The 23,694-nt window shown below is 40.2% G+C and overlaps 1 pseudogene; it reads right to left on the minus strand.

Annotated features, from left to right (window-relative positions):
* Positions 1–19,982: 19,982 nt before the first annotated feature.
* On the minus strand, positions 19,983–20,809 carry LOC147453927 (uncharacterized; annotated as a pseudogene).
* Positions 20,810–23,694: the final 2,885 nt, after the last annotated feature.

The raw sequence follows: 23,694 nt of genomic DNA on the forward strand, positions 1-23,694 counted from the left end.
ATGTGAATTCCTCATGTGCATGGTTATTATTGCTTTCCACCTTTCTAGATCAAAACTAGCTCTATGTGTTAGAGAGGTGAAGTGCAGATGTGATGCATCAACTTTGCATGGTTGGATGTTGTCAAAATTGGATTTTTATATCATGATTAGTTACTTGTTGGAATCTTTTTATGCACTAAAGACTCATGTCTTAAGGGTCATATGTGTATGGACTCCGATTGACTGCAGGGATATGTCAATTTCAAGTGTGGAAGTTGGCTCATTGTGAATGTGGTTGTGGTTAAGGGCTGAGATTCCCTCATGGATTATGGTTGTGATTTTATGGTGGAAGCGGGTGTGGCTCTTGGTTTTTTTTTGGATATGGTTATGCTGCCAAAACTTTTGTAGCCAGGTTATGTTCTAAAGTGGTTATGCAGGATTGGTTGTGCCTCACCCAAGTTGGTTGGAGTGTTCACCCGTGTGAAGTGATTGGATTATGGTTTATGGTTTGAAATTAGATCATGAAGTGATCTGGATGGTTTATTATACGTGTAAGGGTAGAGACCCTGTGCAGTCTAACTGCTTTGAAAAAGGTTGTTTGTGCATATGGAAAGTGCTATTGTGATTGGACTCATGTGTTATGTTTCTCATGGCAACGCCACTACAAGACTAGGATCACTTACATTGCTTAGCCTTAGACTAAAGGGTGATTGACCTGGGGCTTTACTTGATCGGGGGTGTTTCCTAGGTCTTCTTCTTTTTGTTAGGCTCATCTACACGGTTAGTGCATCGGGGGTTGAATGACCTACACCGGTAACGTGTTGGGGATTTTGCCTTGGATTTGCCTAAATACCTGGTGCTGGGCATCAGAGAGGCATGGTGCCTAAACTGGTGTGGTTGGTGTTGATAACCTACCACCTTCTAGTACTTGGGATCCTTTCAGAGCTCGAGTTCATGGAGGGAGGCAAAGCGGCCTGTGTCTGGCTCAGGTAGGTTGGAGGTGTTCTCTGGCTAGCTCTCGGTGAAGTGAAATTCTCTTTGTTCGTAGTAGAGCGCATATGGATGGGTGGAGAGGTCGATCCCTACACAAGGTTCGGTGCTCTGCTAGTTATTTTGTCATAAATTTTTTGATGTTATGGTATACCTAGATTTTGTCATTGCATTAATACATGGTTTCTTGTTTCATTTAGATGGGGCATTTAAAATATTCTCTGTTGTCATTCTCTCATGTCTCTGTGCACTGTATTTCACCCTCCACTATATTCTCTCTCTCTTCCTCCAACACGATGTACACATATATTCACCCTCTAAAATGTTATATTTTTGTTGAGTACGCTTTCATTCATAACACCCATTGAGGGGTAGCAGTAGTCACTAGGTGCCTCTGGATGTAGTCCGGCTCAAGGCCTAAACTCCATGCTTGTTTGGGCGCTGAGATCTCCTCCCCTATGCAAACACTTTCACAACTCTGATGTATATTGAGAATTATAAAAAGGTGTAAATTGTATATTTTGTGCATAGACCCCGGGGGAGGGGTATCTCTCACTCCTCTTGCTAGCATCTTCACATGGCACGAAGAATCTTCCTTTTTTGCTTCTCATCGAGTTGGACATCCTTCCGCTTTTCAGCAAAGAGAGTCTGCTACCTTTGTCTCTCTCTTTGTTTCCTTTTCTTTGCTGCCGAGTAATTGGGTAAGCATCCTGTGAAAGAGATAAGGGCACTCAGCTCTATGAAAAAATTGCACGTAGAGAATACCCTAAAGCTGTAGCTTTGTGTAGAACCCGCATGCAAAGAAGGAGATGAATGGGGTGCTCGTACGTCCAACATGTCCAAGAACTACCAAGGGGTGGTAAAAAATACATACTCATCATTGTGTTTCCTCCCCCAAAAATCAAATGTAGACTCAAAAGTTCCCAAAAATTACTTTAAAAAGGAGTGTCCAAGACAACCCTTTTTGGACCACCTATACATGCTTTTACCCACCAATAAGCAAGGTTTGTGTAGACAGCAAGGCTAGAACAAGGTCCAAAATGGTTTGATTTATTTATATGCTAATGTGATCTAGATTTCATTTTGCAAAAACACTATACGAACTTAACAAATATAGCACGACTATATCTACAAGCCATTTTTGACATTTCCAAGTTTAGCCATGCCCCTTTAACTCAGCTTGCATACATGCATGGCATATAACTACATATAGATTGAGGAGAAAGGCTCTATTTAGGGATATACAAGAACCTGATATGAATCATGCATCTACAATATGCTTGAAGTTTGCAAAATTGGGTTTCTACATGCCATGATGCATTGTTATTGTCCAATTTGCAACACCTTTAAGACAAGCACCTCTTGCATTTAATTACCGCAAGACTGTAAGTTGATTGAGGCATAGATTTTGTTGGTCAATATCTCTTTTGATATGTCCTCTTTGTGCTATTAAGTGGCAAGAAAAAATCAAGGCTTCCAGGAGCACGGTTCTATACCTATGCAAATGTCTTGGATGCATAATCACTTCAAAGCCATTATAGCTTGCTAGTGTGCAGGCAGAATAAGTACGTGAAGTGCATAATCATGCCACAAGATGCTACAACTTTCAATGCCAAGGGTGAAGGTTACAAAAAATTGGTAAGTAACTTAAATTTAAGTTTCAATTTTGAACTTGTCCAGTTTGTAGGATTCTGCAATGCCAATTTGACAAGCAAATGTTGCTTCGATCAAGTGGAGTTTGGCAATTAGATTGCATTTGATAGCTAAGTTTCAGGAGCTATTTCTTGTAATATTGGACAATCTCATGCTTCTAAATAAGCTGCATGATTTAGCAAGGCCATTCCTCTGGGAAAGATCAACAGTGTCAATTCTCTTCTGCTTTGACAATTGTGTGTCACTCAGAGCACTTGTTAGCTAAGAGCACCCAGGTTCCATTATTTTCATCTTCTAGATCTTATGTGAAGCAAGGCTTCACTTTAGGGCATTTGGCCTAGAGGCTTTCAAAGTTTGGAATATGCTAGTAACATAGGAACTTAGGAAAATTGGCAACATGTCTACATGTTTTTTATTGGATGAACCAAGCCCCAAGGCCCGACATACAAGGTACATTTGACATCTCTAAATTTCTCAGCATGCATGGCTACAAGCCACATTCCAACACAGGAAACTGCTCTCAAATGGGTGACAAGGTCACATCTTTTCAAGTTTTACTAGTATTTTGGATTTTAATTTTCATTTGAATAATATTTCTTTGATGTGCAAAGCAAATTTCTTTCACAAACTTATTGCAAATCAAGGCTCTTTTTTCATACCATCATACTATCCATTGATATAGGATGAAGGATAATGGGGCACACATTTGGAAATTAGAGGATAGAATCTCACAATTATGGTTTTCAATGACCAGTTGTGATGTATCTATGTTGGTACACATCATGCAAAGGCACATATGGAATCTGCACACTTGTGGAGACCATCATTGCAACCAATGGATTTATCCCATTATTTTTTTGCTATGCATTCATGGCATGCTAGTATTGTGGGCTCATTCCACTAAAGCATAGTTTGTGCTTTTGCTGTAACATCAACTACTCTATTTAGAAAGAGTTGAGACTGGTATAATTTCTTGTGATCGTTGTATATGATTATAGCGACAAGTAATTTATGTGCACAAGGTGCTAGCAATACAGTCGATGCTTTTTATGGGTAGCAAGTAGACATGGCCTCGCTATCATGCAAATAATCATGTAACGACATGAATAGATTAAGCAAGCCTTCAAATAGGTAATCTCTTGTTATAACGCTGAGAAAATCTAGTATGAATACTTTCTATTGGATACTACAAATCATTCTCTCATGTTCATGGAGAGATATGATTGTTTTGAGATCCAATTGTGAGTAAGATTCCAACTTGAGAAGAGATATTGCTTAGTTTAGCACTGATTATGTCTCTAGGAGTGATATTTTTAGGGGTACATCCCAGCTAATGTACAATCACTCCATAGGTGTTGATGATTGTCGATTGATCTCGTCACAATTATACTTTAAAGGAAAGAAGTCCTCAATCTGCCAAGGGGTAGTGGACAGGTTCAACCACTATTAGACCCAATCGACTATGTTGGTCACCGTTGGCTGCTAGTTTGAGCAGTTTCCATGAGAGTCTAAACAAGGGGTTTGGATTGCATAGGCAACTCCCTGGGTTACCAATGCAATACTGCTTGATTTTCACTAATATTTCAATTACTAGGCCTTTTAAAGTGGGAGATTTGGGCATGTGTATTTGACCATGGGTAAGTGAACGCTATGCTCAACCTTTAGGTATGCTTATGATTTGGTTTAATCCATTTTTGAATTTTCTTTGCTTGCATTTTCTAAGTAGGATATGTCAACTTGAATGCTTTCATCCATTTTTCTCTTTAGAGAAATGACAAGGTCATGTACGAGTAAATTATTTTGGCCCGTAGTGTCCGAAGTACATTTTCGCATATGCAGGGTTTTGTTTGGAACATGTTGTCACATGGGATACAACATGGTCTAGGAACTCATGGACTTCGGTTTATCTAGTGTGGACCATTCATGTCACAGAGTGTTTATAGTTATCTCCACACACAAGTATATCTCATACTTGCTAGATGCCATTTTTCTTAGCATCATTTTTTGAGACATATTCCATGTGTGAAGAATATGAGTCTTTGGGACTAATATTGGCACTTATTTCCTAGTGATGTGTCACAACAACGTCCCTAGGTGTTTGGTCACATCCATTTGTTTGATCATTTTGAGCACACAGTATTAGAAACAATTTTAGTGCCCAAACATTGTTAGATACCTAATCAGACTTGTTATGGTTACAAGTACAAATAAAAAACTTTAATAGATGGTTGTTTACACATGCATCAAAGTTATGTTCTATTGATTAATTAATTGATTTGGTAGCTAGATGTGATGGATTTTCACATTCTATTATGGTCCAAATATGCTAGCACAATTTTCACGTGGAAAACATTAGCCATATGCATTGGCAAGTACGGTTATGAATATGCGGGTTTGGATCTGTTTTTGCTAAATGTATGCACACTAGATGTTATGGGCCCTAGTGTTTAACAAAGACTGATTTGGAGTAGCATACACATTCATAATATTCATAGCTTCTAAAGCATTTTGTACTCTATGTATACTATGAGATTAATTGTAGATCTACTTAGTACTGTCAGTTATCCAGAGAGGATAGAAAATTTACAAGTGTTAATCTTGTGCTTAAGGATATACTGAGTGTGTATGGTAGCACAAAGCAACCGAATTAGTAAGATTGTCTCTCTACTTGGAGTTTGCTTACCATGAGACAAAGTAGGTTACGACTAAGTTTAGTCTCTTCCTGTTTAAATTAAAGGTTCTCAACCTTGAACACCCGTTATGGTGGGGTTGTTTACTGATGAAGATTGATAACAAGTCAAGGACTTATACTTTGTTGATTAGTTATGTCAATGAGTTACTTTCATGGAAAGTGAAAATAGATACTCTTTTGGGTACATCTTACTTGTGATAACTCGTTTAGCATACTCAAGTGAGTTTCAAATAGAGTCTATACGCTATGGGTCCGGTTACATAAGACAGTTGCAAAGGGACAACAATGTGGAAAATTACGATGCTCTTCTTGATTTCATTGAACCTCCTACTGAATTGTGCTTTGTTCAAAAGGACAGTTGGATCCATGAAGGATTCCATTGTCGCAAACATTAGTGTTCTTTATGACGCTATCACAATTTTTTTTCAAGGACGAAAACGCTTCTCCAAGGAGGGGGGGGGGGGGGGGGGGGGTAGTAATGTAATGCCAAGGGCAAACCCATGAGGGGGGGTCATGGACCTAGGCTAAGGGCCAACTACTACGTGTGGACATGGGATTCTAAATCTAATGGCCAAAGGTCTATATAAAGGGTGGTACGTTGGAGAATCCTCATGGTAGTTCCCTGGGTTCTTACAACAATGCTACCTTTGTTCATGTTATGATGCATAAGCTTCTTCATTCAAAACACTTTGCTCAATGCACTCATATTACCCATGTTGAGAGTAAAGACTCACACAATTCTTTAGCATTGGTCTTGTCCATAGTTGTGAAGAATACGGATTCACCACCAAGATGCAACCAAATAGTTGCCATGTCACAAGCAGCAAGCTCCTTCCACTGATCATCACTATACAACATCTCTTTGCACTCTTTTAATGGTGCTTCAAGTCCTCTCTGTATTAGGACATTAAGAATAATTTTCTTCCATATGGTGCCATTGAGGCGGAAAATCTTGAGTGTAGTGGCCTCTATCACCACCCCGAGCTCCTCTCACTAGGCAACAAAAACCAATACAAAAGGGCACCACCTAGTCAATATGGCGAACTAGGATGCATTACCCGAGTAAGAATTAACAAAGCAAGCCTTCACAAACACACACATCAATGCATACATAGCATACATCTTTTCCCAAAAACAATCTTTTCCTCAATGCCCCTCTCTTGCCGCGCGCACACACACACACACACACACACACACACACACACACACACACACACACACACACACACACACACACACACACACACACACACACACACAATCACACACACACACACACACACACACACACACACACACACAATCTCCAATCTTAGGAGTGTTCTTGTCCACTAAGATTGAGATCAATTACCACAAAAGAAAATCACAAGAAATCAATGAGACAAGAGTCAACACAATAGAAAAGAAACACTTCAATTGAGAGGGAGAAGATGCACACAAAGTAGTATAATGGGATGGTGTAGGTTAGGTGGGTTATGTCAACCTTGTGAAGTGCTCTAGACATATATCCCTATAGGTGGAAAGGAGAGGTATTTATACAAATTTGGAAAGGGATGGGGATGCTCTTAACCAGGTTTGGGTTAGCATTTTCTATTATTCAGAATATGTACAATTTCAGCTTCTACACTCTTCCTCTTGACCAAAATGACTAAGAGAGAAGGTGAGAGTGGGGAGAAGGTGAGGTAAACATTGGAGGTGATCAAAAGCTGAAATTATCTACTTCTATATTGCAGATATTGAAGTGGATAGGTTTGGAGTGATTTTAGTTCTTGGAGGTAACTCATAGAGTAGAGTTTGCACCTCCTCTTACCATGCCGTCGGTGTAGGTGAGAGTAGCATGTTGTATGTTTGTGACGGAGGGGATGACCTCTTTGAACCATGATTTGTTGAGTTGAATATCCACCATTTTTCTATAATCTCCTCTAAATATTCACGTGAGCTCATTAATAATAGTGAGTATGCGAATAGATGATGGTAAATGGTAGTTAGTGTAGGAGGAGTAGCTTGTAAGATACATAAGAGAGGGAGAGAGCAATGAAGAACAAGATGGTGCAAGTGTGTGGGAGAGTAGAGAGAGTTTCTATTGAGGTGAAGAGTGACTAAGAATGGATAATTTTCAATATATGGTGACAAAGAGGGGCAAAAGTGTGTGGCTCCACTGAAAAACAGCTTTACCTAAATCACGGTTTTGGCCACAACTTTGACTCCGTAACTGCATTTGGTGCATTATTTATGTGTACAAAGATGGCCAACCATGCCCCACATGACTTGAGGGAGTCTTTGAACCAAAAATGTGGTGGCAAGGATCCAAAAGAGGCGTTTAGAAAGTGGGTGTCTTCATACATAGGTGGATAGTGTAGGGTGAGAAAGAGCCAAACTAAAAAGTCTTTTCTTTGGGTCCCAATGATTTTAGCCCCATCCCCCACTTGTTAGTAGTTGGAATTAAGTACCAAGGAGGTGATGCAAGAGAATAAAATCTCTTGTGGTGTGCATGCATCCTCTTTGCAATCCTCCCTGGAGTGTAGTGTGAAAAGAGTCTTACAGTAACCCAAGCAAGATTTCTCGAACAATGAGAAACCCGAGTGAGTAGCAAAGTTATTATACAAGTATAAAAACCATGTCATGATCCACAACAACAATCACGACTACAATTTTAATGCAAGATTTGTCGAGCAATGAGAAACTTGAGCGAGTAGCAAAGTTATTTTACAAGTATGCAAACCATGTCATGATCCACAACAACAATCAACACTATATTTTAAATTCAAATTTTAACAATACATCTTATGCAATTCAACAATGCTCATACATGTACAAAGTTTCTTAACTATATCAAGAGACAATTGTCATATTCTACATCCAAAAAATAGAGATTTTTAAATAATTGTAAATAAATGTGGAATATTGATGCAAAATAGAGAGTAGCATGTTGTGACTTTTCAATAACAACTTAAAAAAATGTATAGTTTTCTCTAGTGACTATGAAGAGTCACACTCATCATCAATAAATACATTGTGCCTCTGACACTTCTCATGGATGTCAAAATTGTATCGTACATTAGCCACCATGGTTTTTGCAATCCCCTCGGCATAAACTGGAAACACACTTCCATACAAAAGAAAAGATAAGACTCACAATCCACATGTAAGAAAAATAGAACCTACATCATAGAAACAAGAAATCTAAAATTGAAATTGTTGTTTGAAACATTATCCATAATTCCTAGATAACGAACAATGATACCAAAAAAGTGACCAAATAGCATACAAGTACGATGGGAACATAAATTAGAGAGCGAAAAGAAGAGTAAGATGGAGTCTCACTAGTCAACAAAGGGGTTGACACGCGAAGGCATGTCACTCAAATCATCAACATCAAGAGAGGTGGAAGCCCCCTCTATGATCTGCTTTTTAGGACGAAGTAATGGTTGCACATAATTTGAAATTAAGGCATCATCACTGTCAAAGGCTACACACACTTGCCCTATACCTAAGCATGCTTCCAATACTAGAGTTGTACCACATCCCAACTCCAAACAAAGACCTCCAAATAAGCTCCACAAAACATGCAACAAAAGAATGACTTTGTTGAAGGCCACCGCGCCATGGCTCCCTTGATGACGATCTCACCTGAGAGGACTCTAGAAGGTGGTGCATCATGTAAGAGTCCAAATAATTCATGCCAAGTTGATTGAATGGTGGGGTGCTCTCAACCACAAAGCAAGGTGGTTGCATGCCACCCCTATGCACCATTTGTAGGAGAGAACAATGATACTACACCACAACATAGACGATAAGAACAATAACACTTAACACACCAAATGAGAAACAAACAAGTTAGTATATAGAAGAGAATTACCGCAATATGACCATCAAAGCTATTGACATCCCGTAAGCTCCATGATGGAGGACCGCAATGTGACGATAAATAGCCATCTCTGATGCACGATAAATTCTCTCAACCCAGCCAATGGTATCTTCTGCGAGGGCATGTGTGTTCATGCTATTTCAAGTTTATATAGAACACATACCAAGTCAAAAAAACATAAAAGACATTGTGTTCTTTAATATATAGAAAGTCATGAAACTTACAAATTTATTCTTTGCAAGCTACTAAGTAGAGCTATCTCTAGCACTCTTGTAGGATCAATAATTGTACAAAGCACATTGCGATGTTTGTCTCGATCAGAGGATAATCTCTCTTTAATAGCAGCCATCCAAGAGACTGTTATGTGGTTGCCCTCACATAAAACATTTTATCAGAGAGAACTTGAATATTAGGTCTTTTAGAAAGCTCTATCTCAAACTCTTTGTGTATATCAACCCATATTGGGTCCCATGATGAAAGAAGGTCCTCTATAAAATACATAAGAAAAGAACACTTAGCAACTATTTATACAACAAGAAAGAACACTTAGCAACCAAACAAGGACAAAGTAGAAAAATGAAATACCGGTCACATAAGATTCCTCCTTCTTACAATTCCAAACTGAAACAATGAAAGCTCCTTTTTCTTGCATATAGCCCTCCTTTGCAAAAGCAGCTTTGAATCCACTAACATCACCCCTTAAACCTCTCACTGTTGCATAGGGATAAATTGACATAAAGGAATTGGTAGACAATTAAAACAATTGAAAATGCAAGTAGATTGAAGAATATCCCGTCCTTGATGCATATAGAGCTTGTGCTCATCCCCTAACTCTGTGTCTACTGCTACTTCATCTCTTGCGACATACGACACTATTTGTAAGCATGCCTCTTGTAGATCAAGAGACTCATCAACTTCATGTATGGAGCCAAGCCCCAAGTCTTGACTTTGCATCTCCTCCTCTTGTGTCTCCAATCCTTCTTTCATATTAGTGATAGAGACCTCCTTATTTGATCACTACTTTCTCATATACTTGAAGCTTGATTTGAAGAAGGTCGTCTTCCTCTCCGACCTTGTCCACGAGTAGAAGGAATAGCATAACACAACAAAAACCAATTTTCTGACTTCACTCCAATACCAAACCAACTTCACTGCAATTAAAAAAATTAAAAAAACTAAAAAAACTAAGTCCGTAATTCCTTCTAGCCAACCATGTCAGCAATATCTATGCTGCCTTGGATCACTTAAAGGAGGTAACAAATTCTAGCAAGTGATGACCAAATTTAAAAACAATCTCGTGTGTTATCACAGTGATCCGTTTTGATTTTCAGCAATGATTCAAAAACATTTGAGAATTATGGCCCATCAGTAGATTTAATTTCATTGATTTTATAGTTCTTAAAAACTCATGAGAAAAAAACTTCCCACAGCCATCCACGCCAACGTGGATGGCTATAGATAGTTTGCAATTGAAAGGTAACTCGATGATTTAGCAGGAATATCGCTCTCACGATAATGGTGCCTCTTCTCATGTTTCGGCCAAGAAACTAGCTGTGCATTTTCATAAGCAGAAGTAGTAGCTCGGCCATCCCTGATTAGTCACAACCTGCCATGTACTATTGCAAAACTATGATGAGAACGACCACGATACAGCAGCAGCTGTGCGAACTAGAGCACTATTAGCAGCAAAGATTAGCACCATTATCACCATGTTGTTCATGCAGCAAGTTGCAGCAAGCTATCAGGGTATGTCACTCAATTTTAGCACTTCAAACTCTTGTAAGCACATGAAAAGAAGGCACTAAACATGTTTGCAGATTGACTTGCAAAGGGTGCCATTGAGGAGTTTAGAATACCTGAAAGAGATGATCCGACTCATACAGAGTCCCAACCAGCTGCTTGGCATTTTGCAAATGGGATGTTTGATCTAGTTCTTTCCTTTGGACTTCTTCTCACAGGATTAAGGAGCAGGCAGGCTTGTGAGTGGCGCTACAGAGCAGGCATGCATATGTGCTGTCTGTGTTTTTGCTTGCTTCATGTATTTGAAAGCTGGCTATTTGTCATGACAAATGAAAACTTATACGGGGCAAAGGGATCTTGTAAATGATCATCTTGGTTGGCTAAGAGTACTAATAGCAGATTATGGTCTACCAATCATGGTACTTGTCTAGACTGGAATATAATATGCACCCATAGAGCATGTGCCTATTGGCATCCCTCGATGTCTTTTCAACCTAAACCCAGGGTCCCCTGGTGCAGCCCGAAACTGGACGATAATCAAGGTAGGCATCCAAATGAGTATATATGGAGGCACCCAGTGATATCTGTATATGGTCAAGCATATTACTGGTGACAATATGTCAGCTTGCTGTGGCAGGAAGAAGCTAATACATGCAATCATGAAATTGCAGTAGAGCTGGCCGGCGTTATGAGGAGGCTTGTACGCTTAGGGAAAGTAACTTCCTGTAGCCATCCATGCCGGCATGGATTGCTACAGATAGTTTGCAAAGCTATCAAGAGCATTCCGTGCTCATGTAATGGGAATGGTCTATGAACTTAGAGAATAGCGGAATTAAGAGAATTAGAGTGAGCAATTTTGAGAGCATAGAGGGTGAACTTAATTGGTAGTAGCAACTCTATCATAACACTTAATTAACTAGGCATGAACAATACTTTTACAAGAGAGAGAGTGTAGAGAATATGACAACAGTTGAGGACCGGATTTATGTGGAGCCGGTCCCCCCTCCAAAAGGCATTTGTATTATAGATTCTCTCATTAAGAGAGACTTGATACAATACAATCTTTGTGTTCCTTGAGACCTCCTTGGCAATATGGAGATGGAAGGTTCACACACCAAGCTTTTGCATAATTTCAACAATCAATCTTAGCTTGAAAACAATCAAGAACTTGTGAACATCATTAATCTTTGTGTTCCCTAAATTATTTGAGTGCATGAAGATGTATACTTTTATGCATCAACTTGTGCTTAAAGCAATAATTAATCTACCTTGCAATACAATTAATCTACTTGCATTAAGTAATTAATCTACTTGCAATAAACCATTAGCCTTCTTGTAATAAGCATAACATGCACTTGTAGAAAGCATTAACTATCCCAAGCCTCAATCCCAAGACCTCAAACACCTTCGAAGGTGGAGAGAGCTAGCAGGGAATGAGGGTAGGGAAGAGGAAGAAGAAACATTTCATAAGAGAAAGATTTAGTTCCTCACTTATCATACTCTTGTTGCTAGCATACATAATAGCATAGTAATGGAGAAGAAGAAGATGGCAAGCTTAAGAATTGAAGCATAGCTCTTGGTTGGATTTGCATTCCATAGCCAAGAGAGTTGGTGTAGGCTCTCAACTTCTCAAGGAGCTTCGAGAAGGAGATGGAGCTCTTGCACTTTGCATAGCACACCATGAGAGTGTTTGTGAGTGTGTGTGGGTGAGTATACCCCCTAAGCAACCCCCTAGCTTGCTTGGGTCGACCCCCCCTTGTAGCTCATGCTTGAAGCTCATTGGACCCCTCCAGGCCTAGCCAATCACAAGCAGGAGCCATTACAAGCAACAGGGGTAGCCTTGGGACAAGTGTCCCCCTTTCCCCTTTGAGAGAGAGGACTTGATAAATGCAAAATCAATTAATTAAATATCCTAAATTATCATTGGACCCCTTGGGTGGCCAACCAATAGGCTTCAGGCACACCATGAGGGCAACATGAGGAGGAACTTGACAAGTGTCCTTGCTGCCTCTTCAAGCTGGGGTTTCCCTTGTGTGTGTGTGTGTTCTCTCTCATCCCCCCCCTTATAGGATTGCCCCCCTCCTTGTAGGGATCTTTTTGACTTTGGATGAGCAAGCCCCTTAGTCATCAAGCATGACAAAGCACTTGAACTAGGGGGTGTTCCCACAAGCATCTCAGGCAAGCATCTCAAGGCACCTCAAGCACCTTAATCATGTAGCAAGTCAAGCACCTCAAGCATGCAGCCAGTCAAGCACCTCAAGCATCTTAATCAAGCGCCTCAAGCATGTCAAGCACCTCAAGCACAACAAGCACCTCAAGCAGGACAAGCACCTCGAGCTTAGGCCGGGTTCCCACCTCAAGCTCAGCCCTAGCTTGCCTAAGGTCAAAGGACTTTTACACACATTATTGGAGGTCTTCAATGAAGCTAACCCTAAGGTCTTATGCTCCATTGGTTAGCCTTGCTCTTTGATAGACCATCTCTCATTTGGGCCCCTTAACCATTGGCCCCGTGTTGAGATAGATCTATAAGCATATGTCTATATCTTAACCCTTGTTCCCGTGTATTCTCCCACATTAAGTGATCAGTTTAATATGAGAAAATCATTTGGGTTGGATAGATATTAATTTTTTTGACAACTCAATTTCCAGGCCGTGCTGACCTCACCCACCCAACTCCAGTATCTGGAGCCCAGCCACCAAGAGTCCTGCTGTCCGACTCATACAACCATGCTATTGAAGTAGCCGGCTCTTGCTCGCCACCACCATCTCCACCAGATTAGGTTCAAAACGTGCTTAAAACTATGCCAGGTGGGCGCATGAAATGAAGGGCTGAAAGCTTTGACAAGTTGCCATCACCATCGCCATCTCTGCTGGCACTACCACCAAGATATTTTAGCTCATAAACTCCTCATAATCATCCCCATCGGATCCTATAGTGACTTGTGAGCAACCTAGTACTACTACAACACACTTCAATTAAACCCACATTAGCAAGTAGCTAAAGGTGCATTAGGAACACAGTCATGCACAATAACCTTAAAACTATGTAAAAAAAAACTATCTGTAGCCATCCACGTAGACATGGATGGCTACATGTAGTTTTCAAAGGTACCTGAGAAGAGGTTTCTTCACAGATGATGACTCTTGCCTTCCCATGAAGAAGCTTAAACAATGCCATTAGAGACAACCGAGTTCTTGGTGGACTGCAAACCACAGGAGCTTGTGAGTTTGAGACAAGGCAAGCGTAGAAGGTTTGTACCAATGCTTGCAGGCAATGTTGAATAACGTTAATGAGCAAATGAGTTAACCTAAAAAGCAAAGATGTTCCACAAATTGGGGAAATTGAAAGTTTATTTTGGAGATTTACGTAGGAGAAATGTAGGGAAGACGATTGGGTTTCAGGAGGCTAGGTGAAAATTGCTATTATTGTACAGTAATGATAGGGCACGTTTTTGTTTGGGCAGTTTAGGAAATTCATTTTTAAACATTTGATCTCATTTTGTAAAAATTATATATAGTGAGAATCATTATTTCATATCATATTAAAGATATCCATGATTGGCGAGTACGTATACATGAACGTGCAAACCTCCTCATGCGGCTTGTAGTTATGACTAGAATTTCAAGTAAAAAATTTGGGAAGAAATTTCACTTTGATTCAACCCGTTCTAGCAATCTGTACATTACCACTGCTTCCTTGTCATTTGTACCAATATTTCTAAAAAAATTCTTGTCACACTATTAACCCATGGGGAGATGCATTACAATTTTTGGGCCACGACGTGGACATAAGCTAGTGCTAATGTTTGAAAGTAGATTTTATTCACTAGCAGTCTCTTCTGTGCAAGAACATTTGAGCTTCGTGATGCCAATTTCTATCTTTGACCGCTAACATTATCTGTACCGCAAGTAAAGCTGGAGGCTACAATATCAGATGATGTGAGGAAGCTTTTATGCTTGATATTAAGCTGCACCAGCTCTACAAGGTAGATGTTAGAAGTGAGGATCAAATTGGTGCATTCATCGACAAAGTTACTCAAGACAAGAAAGACAACAATGGAGATCATTTAAATGATGATCTACACAAAGTAGATCACTCAAAGATCAATGCGAGTGTGATTGACATGATTAAGTGCATGCCATTGCAAAGCACTATATATATTGCACTCCATCAAGCCAAGAAGGTGGTCAAGACTGATAAGCTCCCAACTAAATATGATGGGCTACATTGCATTTGAAGCGGCCACCAGTTGGTGATTCTTCAGGTATGAGTGGTATGGAGCAAAGACATGATAGTCACATGTGGACAAAGTATGTCACTTGTAGTAGTGATAGTTTTAATGGTGTTGTTAGATTTAGCGCTCAAAAATGTCCTCAGTGGCAAGGTCGGCTTGTTAAATCATGTCCTAAAGGATTGGTCTCCTCTCAGTATGGCACACTGACATGCACTCACTATGGAAAAATGTCAGAATGTGTCTCTACATGTCCTACAGTTATTTACTATTGTTTGCCAAGAAATAAGCACCATTGTACTAGGTGTGCTTTGCATCTTGGAGAACATAATCATCCATGTGCAGAGGGGAGAAGTGGGTCAATTGAGAGTCACATAGATGAAATGTTTCTTGATCGTGTAAGTGGAGATCCTTTGAAATAGCTAGAGTGAGCCACTACTCATGATATTATCATGGAAAATCTTATTGGAGTAGGTTCAACGGCAAGAGGTGTGATTGAATATTTGGAGTTTGTTGAATTCTTGGACCATCTAACTCCTCTTTCAAATAAAAGGAGAGTAGAGCGAAGTTTGGAGTGTGTAGAAAGATCAAAGAATATCACTACAAAGGGTCTTGGGGTAGTGATTGACCTTAAAAGCAATTGCAGATATCCTTTTATCCATAGTATCCTCTTCCCAGGCCAATTGGTTGATAAGGTGCAGCCCCATGTATTTAAGATGTCAGTTAAATGATCTGGCAGTGGAGTTGATTTAGTGAATCCCCGGATGCTCCCTAGAGGTAATTTAGAGCAAATGTGGGTGCACTTTGATCACGTCCACCATGTTCAAGAATCATCACATGTCTATGACTCTTACGTACAAAAGCTGCTCACCATTGCAACTGTTGAGTTTACTGTGGAAAATAAATATGCTCAGATTGAATTTTGGGAGATGCTAAATAATGTGGTTAAGAAACAAGGCTTTGATAAACCAAATTTCAGAGGATTCATGGAAAATGAAGCAAGTGCCTTGTGAGTACGGTTTATTTTGGAGGAGCAAAGAACTCTATTCCAAACAAAGAGAGATCATGTTTGTTCGATTGGGAGCAAAGTATGGTTCGACATACTGCCCCGTGCATTTATCCAGCATTTCAAGAGGAGCACAAGATTTTGTGCCACAAATGGATAACTGCACCAACAGAGAATGCGGCTGAGAATTGTAAGGGAGAGCTTAGGAGATTTTGGAAAACAGGAATGGCCGTTGACGGGGAGGTTCCTTCATTGGAGACATGGTTGGATTAGTGGGATGTACGAGCCCCTCAATTGGGGGAAATTTTTGTATTGCAAGATGTTGAAGGTATCTTTGTCCCTAACACAAACTTGTCTGAATCAAAACATGCTAGTATGCGTGCCTCTATTGGTTACAAGGGTCACATAAGTTTGTATGAGGCAACATGTGTAGATATGGCTTTAGCTGTGCTTCAAAGTGTGAAATATAATGCCTATTTAAAAGGTGTTGGTAGCTCCACCGGTCCCGGCATTAAAGACTTGGTAGATTGCTTCATGAACCGACCTTCATCTTCTACAACAACGGCATGAAGGAAACTAGTTGACCTAACACACTCTTTAATGCATGAAATGGGTGTCAAAAGTCCTAAAATGAATAGAGCTATACTCCAAGAAAACAGTATTAGAAGAAAGAGGCCAATTTTTGCTGATGCTACTATTATCTTGTAGGAGATCAGCCACCGACCAAAGTATGTTATAGTGACAACTTCAATTGGTGGGCTCCAACACACAAAAAATCCTTCAAGGGATGTCCCATATCAAAGACAGACATTTCCATAATTTGAGCAATACAACTCTATCCACTAACATCTACCCTGGCCACCTATCCCCAGCTACCCTGTCTGTCCTAGGTCTTCTAAACCTTCTAGCTTTAAACTTGGTTATCTTACACACCTGGGCTTCATTTTCCAAAGCTGTCTAGACCGGCTTCTAGAGCATTCAAACACTACATTCCAGACCACTGACTCGGCACTTCAGGCACCTTTACTTTCTATCCCATCTGGACCATTCTTGAAGCCTTTTTGGCCTAGAAAGTCACACCAAGCATACACTTCCACTAACACCTACTTGCCCATGTCTTCCACATTGGCCTCAGCACTTTGCCCTGCACCTGCTAGCACCCTTTGCTTGGCATAGATCTCTTTCGTGCACATACCAACTTTGGATGCACCACTGCTGTGAAGTGTTGACATCATGCCCCGAAAAGTAGATGGAGCATTCTCTAATTAGAAGGGCCTTACATCTTGAAGTAAAGAATCTTGTGGGGGCTTCATTGTTTTTATCTCCTCTTCATGATGAGGATATATGTGCTAAAAAAATTGCTTGAGTCTCGATCCATTGACAGGATACTTGTGTACCTTGCCATTGAGATCTTGTAGCCAAAAGCTTCCATTCTTGAACTTCTTGAAACCCTCCCATCATTGAAGGAACTTCATGTTGTGAGAAAGTTCCAAATGGTTATCATACCTCAAGACCAACATACCTTCCTCTAAGCCTTTATCCTTGACTTTGCTATTGAACTCGTCCCTCTTCTTGATGGCTTGAGACATGTAGTAATCTATGACTGCATCTCTGTCAAGCTCAAGTCATTGAAGATCTAGTATCCTTTTCTCCAACCTCTCCTTTTGTAATTCAATACTCCTAGGCAACACCCTTAGGTTCCCTAACTCCACTTCAATGGGAAAAAGTGTCTCATGTCCATATACAAAATTTTAAAGGGGTGAACTAAGTAGACACTTTAAAAGACGCCCTATAAGCCCACAATGTTGTTGTGAGGTCCTTGTCACAATCCTAGGTCCTATCCTTTACATGCTTGGCGATTATCTTGCATAGAACACCATTCATTTTTTTAACAAGACCATTACATTGTGGGTAGGAGGTGTTTAAGGTACAGACATTCAGAACGGGCAAACACAGGAGTCAGAATGGAGCTAGAACTGGAACTGGAACAGAACACAGAAACAAAAAACAGACTAATTCCGCCATAACTTTCATCTTCATATCCCCAAATAGACACTGATCGACAGTTACATACTTGGAGAATACTAATAGGCAACGCCCTTTCCCAAGAACACCCCTTGGAATCCCAAAAATACAAAAGTTGATATTCCGAATTTCATTAAGGTAAAACATCCAAAATTCCCTAGGCTTAACACCTGACACATCTCAGTGGCTAGAGCCATAGGTTGACCTGGACCCACAATCCCTTGATCAAGTAATCTACTCCCCAGCAACTCCTTCTGCATCTGTCTCTACAGCCTTTTCTGCCACAAAATCCAGATCCACTTGCTTTTCCACATCCGATTCCGCCTGCTTTTCCACTTCCGGTTCCAGTCCGCTTTCCAAATTTCGATCTGGTTCCAAAACGCCACTTCTCAACTCCGCCTTCCACTTACTCAGACCCCATGCACTTAATTCAATTTCCTTGCTTTTATTCTTCAACTCCTCCATCTCTGCAACAACCAGCCTCTCATTCTCCATCTTCAATGCCTCATTCTCCCTCCTAATGCTCTCCATTCCAGCTTGCTGAAACCAATTCTTGAAGCTGTCTGCCGTCGACACTTCCATATGCTCCCTCCAAAGCCTAGTTGCTGTATATTCCAACACTTCTTGCTTCAAGACATCCGCATCCGAATCAGCTACTAAGAGACTTGTCATCCCCGCCATTAGCTTTCCCTTAACATTTTCAGAAAACATTTCGCCTGTCTTCTCCTTAACAGTCAGTGAACTGCGACGTTCGCACACTTGGATGTGATCACCAACACTTCTCACCACCTTAATCTTATAATTATGAAATTTCACCTCGATTCGGGCACGCCATGCAAGATTCGCCCAAAAAATATTTGTCCTTAAATGTGTCACATCAACATTGAGCGAGTTTTTAGCCTTAAAGTGAGTACCCCTACTAATGAGTACCCCTTGACCCTTTTGCCCAATTCCATTCCTCCGACTTTCCTCTTTCTGGACTTCCAATCCCACAGTCTGAATTCCAACAACCAATCCGCCATTCGAATTCCAAATTCCAGGTTCCTTTACATGTTGAACATACGTTGACATTAAATCTGCATTCTGTTAAACATCCTCTACTTCCACATTTACATCATCTGCTTGACTCCCAAATTGACAAATGTCTTGACAATCGCCATGATAATTTCAGCTCCATCTGCATTTCCAAAGATGACTTCATCATTTGCTGCAATATCTTTAGCCTTCCGCAACATCCACTGTGAAATCTCAAGAGCTTTTAATATCTGAATTTGCATCTGCATTTCCGTGTGAATCTGAATTCCAATCTGAATCTGAATTTGAATCTTAATCTCACTTGGAATATGAATCTGAACCAAAATCTGACACTGGGGATACTCCTCTTCATGTCCCTTATACAACAGTGCCCTATCAACTCCTTCATATTTGTTCTGATTTTGTCCACTCCAAGAAGAAAATGATGTTGTTAATCCCCACTGACTATCGATGTCATCCTCCTTGTGACATTGATTGTCATACCTCTTCATCAAGCTTTCCACGGCTTCCATTAAAATTTGCATTTGAATTGGTCTTTGCATCCAAAATTGTAGTTGAATCCAAATCCAAAATTGAGACTGAATCTGAATTGAAATCTGAATTTGAGTCTGAATCACATTCGACATCTTCCAAAATTTGACTTGCTTTATCAACTGAAAATTTGCCCTCAATATCTCTTCATATCCATCTATATGAAACTCCGCAATATGGAATGCCACCTCCAACTTCCAATATGAATATCATCATCCTCAATATCCTCCATTATGCTGCTGTCATCTTCTGGTCCTTTCTGCTGCAATTGTTGCTTGGCTCTTTTGACATCCTCTTTTGACATTTGCTTTGAAGTCCACTTGAAATGACAAAATTCTGCCATGATATCCGCATTAGCACGCACATCCTCCATTTGTTGCTGACAACTGTCCTCTTCAAATGTATGTGAATTCCCAATGAGCATGACACTTCGATTAGTCAAAAAGGAATAATCCTCCTGTGCTTCATGGACACACTTCCGTGGTAGGATAGAGGTAACCAAGGTTTCTGCCCGGTTCTGTTCCCTGACCTCATGTTGCTCCTCCTTACCTTGCTGCCTTTTATCCTGCTGATATTGCTGATCCTCCACATGGTCTTCTTTCCGACTTCCCACTTGCATTTGCTGAGCTACCACCCATTGATTTTCTGATCGAAACTCCTGTGTACATTGTTGGGATACAACTTCTACAAGATTTGCTAACTGCATATTTACATCAGTGGATCTTCGTGGTGACAATTCCTCCGAAACTGAGTTGTTCATTGTTGTTGCTACAAATTCCTCCTGAGTACATTTTATTTTTGAAACTTCTTCCTGCTTTGACTCTTCATTTGTAATCCTACATACATTCTCAATTGAACCAAAATAAACCAATCACCTCTTCTTCTTCATCCCTCTCTCTATCCATCACCTCTCCGTTCATCCTACTATCCACCTGTCCATTCCTCATATTATCCGCCTCTTGAAATGGTCTTTGATTTCCGTGAACAACATCCTCAATATGCATGATTTTCTTCTCCTTTGAATAATAAATCTCATTAACAAGTGACAACACCGACATCAATTTTAGCAATGGATATTCCGTCTCCACTCTATGAGCACACTCCAATGGTAGGGTAGGGGTATCTAGGGGTAGTTTTAGGCTCTCTTGGCCAACCTCTTTTTGCACCTTCTTCTCCTCCACCTTTGGTATCCCCACATGATGGATGTCCGTCTCCAAGCCAACCCATCCGTCATCATCATCTCTTAATTCATCTTCGAACTCAGCCGCATATGCATCCCTCAATCTCTCACATGCTTCTTGCAATTTTCTCACCTCCTTCCTGCTGGAACATGATGTCCTCCTCTTTTCTTTATGATTAGTCAACCACTCATATGCCCTCTCTAAGTCATCCTCAAAATCTTCCAACTTATCTCATGCTACCTGTGTCCCATCAACAGATGCTTTATGCATTCTTCGGCTAAATTTTTGAAGTTTTGAACACATATCCACCATACACCACTTCCTACATGCATCTCCCTTTGAACACTCATCAATTGCACATGGGTAATCCTCTACTTCATGCTTGCGACTCATGCATACCTTGCATTTCTTCCTCTTCTTCTTTTGACTCCCCGTGGTGCTTATCCGCTAGAACTTTGATTTGAAATTTGGCTGCTTTTTGACTTCCATATTTGCAACAGTTCTAATTCTAGATTTCGCAATTTGACTTCAAACTCTGCAACAGTCATTTTGATTTGAATTCTGATTGTGCAAACTTATCTGATTCCTGATTTTGGTGGTACTCAACTTCCTGCACTTCCTCCTAGTGGAACTTGACTCCCATAACTCCCCCCTGTTGGAACTGATCCCCCGGAATTTCTTCTTGATGACCCTCAAAATCTGTGATAATAAATCTGGTTCATCTTCCACTTTTTCCTTCTGTCTGTCTCTTTGATAATCCTCTGGTACATCCAAATCTTCTTGTCCAATCTGGATATATTTCTTCTTTTGCTTCTTCTAGGGCAACATCTGAATTTTGATGACTTTCAAAAAATCAGCTCAACTCCATCAACGTGAATGTAACTGTCTTCTTCTAGAGCGCAAATAACTGCCCATACAGACTTGCCCTATTTTGAAAGTCTTCCCTTCATTCAATAACTACTTCCGTCTCTTCAGCACTCGCTCCCAAAAGAGAAATTTGAATCCGTCCATGCTACGTCACACATACATCGTGATCGCCAGTGTTTAAGGTACAGACATTTAGAACGGGCAAACACAGGAGTCAGAATGGAACTAGAACTGGAACTGGAACATAACACAGAAACAGAAAACAGACTAATTCCACCATAACTTCCATCATCATATCCCCAAACGAACACTGATCGACAGTTACATAGTTGGAGAAAACTAATGGGCAACACTCTTTCCCAAGAACACCCCTTGGAATCCCAAAGATACAAAAGTTGATATTCCGAATTCCACTAAGGTAAAACATCCAAATTTCCCTAGGCTTAACAGGAGGGTGTAGAATGAATATGCCTGATGTTCAATGTATTCAACATAGTAAAGCACATTTGCCCTAAAATCTGGGCCTCTATCAGGTATAATATTTCAAGAGGTAACCAAACCTGCTACACATGTAGTCAAGCACAAACTTAATCACTTTTGTTGCAGTCATATGAGATACACTAGTTGCCTTTGCCCATCTAGTCATGTAGTCGCTGGCTATCAGAATGTATTGATCCTCTATGGTTGTACGAGGTAATGGACCTATGGAATCAATGCCCCATTTCTCAAATGGGCCATAAGAGACAATTGGGACTCTAGGTCCATAAGAGAGCTTGCAATCACCTGCTTGTTGACATGATGTGCAATCTTTACACCAATGTTGAACATCTCAATGTAGACTAGGCCGTACAAAACCTACTTGTAATATCTTTTGGCTTGTAGTTTCTTGAGCAAAATGTCCGCCACACACACCATCATGACAAGACACAAGGATGTTCTCTATTTCTTTCATTGTAAAAACTCTCCTAAGCACTAGATCTTTCCCTCTTTGGTAGAGATGCTCACCCATAAATTGGTAGTTCAAATTTTTCCTCACCAATCGATGTCTTTGAACCCTCTCAGGATATTTTGGATACTCACCTATCTCAAAAAATACAAGATATCTTCCATGGTCTCTTGTCCTTGAAACAAAGGCTCTTTGAACTTGATTGCTCCCACCACTACTTCAAATTGAGCGTTTGCCAATTGATCTGACTCCTTGTTTTGTTGACATGAGAAGTGTTGTATTTGAATGGCTTTGAAGTCCTTCATGAGAGTTTTGACTTCATGCAACCATTGCAAAATCTTGGAGTTCTTGCATGCCCAAGTTCCTTGCAATTGTTCAACAATTTACAAAGCATCTCCTTTTACCATTAGTCTCTTTATTCCCATGTTCTTACATTCTTGTAGGCCCACTTTTAGAGTTTCATACTCAGCTTCATTGTTGGAGTGTGCCAGATGAAGTTGTATACCTTTCTTGAATAGCACCTTCTTCTCTTCATGAAGGATGACCATTCCTCCAGCTTCTTTGTTAAATTGTCTTCCATAGGCTCCATCAAAGAATAGAGTGCATCTTCAAGTTCACTTTGGGGCAAAGGGTTGAGACCTCCTTATACAGCTTCGGAGTTGTCTTCTTCTCTCAAACCTTTTAGGTGACACATATGCTAAACTAGCCCTTGTGCTATCTTCTACAATAAATGTGTACTCATACTCTTGAAGCTCTTAAAACCACTTTGAAATCTTAGATGAGATGTGCACGTGTTTTATGGCTTATGGTAGATTTTTCTCTAGAGTGAGAATGATAAAAGATTTAGGCAAAAGCTAAGCTCTAAATCCTTATGGCCAGTATTAGAGAGAAAACAAGTTGCTCGGTGTAGCCATTTTGTCCTTGAGTCATAGCTTTGCTGATGAAGTAG

This window comes from Adiantum capillus-veneris, chromosome 7 (genome assembly GCF_014529385.1).
Source record: "Adiantum capillus-veneris isolate H3 chromosome 7, ASM1452938v2, whole genome shotgun sequence".
Classification (NCBI taxonomy): domain Eukaryota; kingdom Viridiplantae; phylum Streptophyta; class Polypodiopsida; order Polypodiales; family Pteridaceae; genus Adiantum; species Adiantum capillus-veneris.